This window comes from Octopus bimaculoides, chromosome 11, assembly GCF_046866305.1.
Source record: "Octopus bimaculoides isolate indiv1 chromosome 11, ASM4686630v1, whole genome shotgun sequence".
NCBI classification, from domain to species: domain Eukaryota; kingdom Metazoa; phylum Mollusca; class Cephalopoda; order Octopoda; family Octopodidae; genus Octopus; species Octopus bimaculoides.
The window spans coordinates 79,396,761-79,399,260 of record NC_142938.1 but is presented as its reverse complement, the minus strand read 5'-3'; the positions used below and the strand labels follow the sequence as shown (position 1 = coordinate 79,399,260).

At 34.8% G+C, this 2,500-nt stretch overlaps 1 long non-coding RNA gene across 1 annotated transcript in view; it reads right to left on the bottom strand.

The window, feature by feature from the left end:
* The window catches only part of LOC106867923 (uncharacterized), a 6,065-nt gene that overhangs the window by 3,419 nt on the left and 146 nt on the right, over positions 1-2,500 (bottom strand). The window contains exon 1 of the long non-coding RNA XR_001409197.3: positions 2,170-2,500. This exon is cut by the window's right edge and continues 146 nt beyond it. This is a non-coding gene — a long non-coding RNA (uncharacterized LOC106867923). The remainder of the gene's footprint in view (positions 1-2,169) is intronic.

Here is a 2,500-nt window from a genome sequence, read left to right as displayed (position 1 = left end):
CTAAAGGGAAGATCAGCATGTTAGGGGGGGGGGGCTGAGGTGGAATTATATACTGGTTTCTGGAAGGGTGCGGGGAGGGGAGAAGAGGTTAAGTAATAGTATATGAATAACAGTATGCACACATTGGAAATATATGCACAGTGCACAATGTGCATTGACAATGTCTCCAATGCACATATAACCGCACACAAAATAGACACTCATTTAAAACACATAATGTATGTCTATCTATCAACCTGATAATCTATCTGTTTATCTCTTCCCCTCATTCTATCGATCTATCTATCTATCTATCTATCTATCTATCTATCTATCTATCTATCTGTCTATCTGTCTGTCTGTCTGTCTGTCTGTCTGTCTATCTATCTTTCCAGATCTGCAATTATATACAGAGCAAGTGAGAGAGAGAGAGAGAGAGAGAGAGAGAGAGAGAGAGACAAAGTGAGAAGGAGAGAGAGAAAGAAAGGGAGAGAGGGAGGAAGAAAGAAAAACATATGCAGCGCAACCACATACATGTTAAACAACGACGAAAATATTTTGTTGTGGTGAAGAAGATTGAAGACGTAAAGCTGATTCTGGGAAACCTGGGGCGTGTGTTCATTCTCTGCAGAGTAGAGATTCCTGGGTTAAAGGCAAAGCGTATTTCCTTGTGTCTTTGTATAGAATTATAATCAACTGTTGAAGAACATAGGTTGGGAGGTAATCGATGCAGTGGGAATGAATGGGCAGGATGCGGATTTAGGAATTGCCTTGATGGTATCATGTGTGTGTATATGTATGTGTGTTTGCGCTATGTATACAAACACACATATATGTGCATATGTGTGTGTCTATATATATATGTATGCGTGTGTTTGTGTGCAATGTATACACATATATGTGTGTTTGTATATATATATATATATATATATATATATATATATATATATATATATATATATGCGAGTAAAAATAAATACAAAAAAGGTGGGGTTTTTTTGTATGATTGTGTATAGAGGAATATATTATTTTGTTTAAAAGAGTTCCAACACTGTCTGTTTTTTATGTTTTATTTATATTCCTGCAGAACCAATGTGGGGTATAGAATATGGAATATACAATATATAATGTAATATACAATATATAATATAAAATAAGATAAAATAAAAATGGATGGCACCATGAAAGAAAGTATTGAATGTAGATGAAATACTGAGTGTTCAATATAAAGGATCAAATATATAAATATAAGTATATAAAGGCGACTCGAGTTTCCCTTCGTCATGGCCGGTATGACAGACTTTAGTCTGTCATACCGGCCATGACGAAGGGAAATAGCCCTGAAACTCGAGTCGCCTTTATATATTTATATTTATATATTTATATATTTGATCCTTTATATTGAACACTCAATATTTCATCTACATTCAATACTTTCTTTCATGGTGCCATCCATTTTTATTTTATCTTATTTTATATTATATATTGTATATTCCATATTCTATACCCCAAATTGGTTCTGCAGGAATATAAATAAAACATAAAAAACAGACAGTGTTGGAACTCTTTTAAACAAAATAATATATATATATATATATATATATATATATATATATATATATATATATATATATATATATATATATATATATATATATGTATGCATGGTATCATAGAACGTGTTGTCACTCACATAACGGGCCAACAATTTGCCTAAGTGGAATTTAGCGCAGAATTCAGATTAATTATTGTATATTTGTCATTCTGAATATTGGAAGGCACAGGCTAAGCACACACATACACAGACACACCTACACACACGCACACACACATATAAATACATTCATACATACAAATGCCCTCAAACAGGCCTATATATATATGCATGTGAGTATGATTACGATGTCAGGGAAAGATCTGCTCTGGATCGCGCAAGTCTAGATGTGTGATTTAGAAATTTGCTTTGTAATCAAGCGGTTTCAAATCCAGTCCTATTGCTCCGCAATTTGACAAGTGTTTGATGTTAATGCCACCGTCTCAGTAGCGTAGCAAGCTGGAGGCAAGGAGGAAGTCAACTTCGGACGGCGTTTTATGGGAAACACATATTTGAGTCCGCTTTATAAGCCTTACAGGGGTTGGGGAATGCGTCGAACTCAAAGGCAGCACCGGCTAACAGAACACTCTACTTACGTTCTGCTGCTATTTAATGTCGCATTCTCTTTACATGCACATAATTCTTTGCAATAGAATATTCTGCGTGAATATATCGATAGTTGAATTATATGTCACTGGCTGGATCCCCAAATGTCTTGTCCTGAAGTTGTCTGGTTAAGCGTTCAAACGAGCACAGAACACAAACGTACAATGAATGGCTTGACAAGGATAGAATCAGTGCCTTGTTCGAGAAAGATAGTAATAATAGCATCAGGATTAATTACTTCATTGAAGTTCATCTGATATTCGCATGTTATGGTAGGAACCATTATATTGCAGAGAGCGTTTAAGAACTAGAATTCTAAAG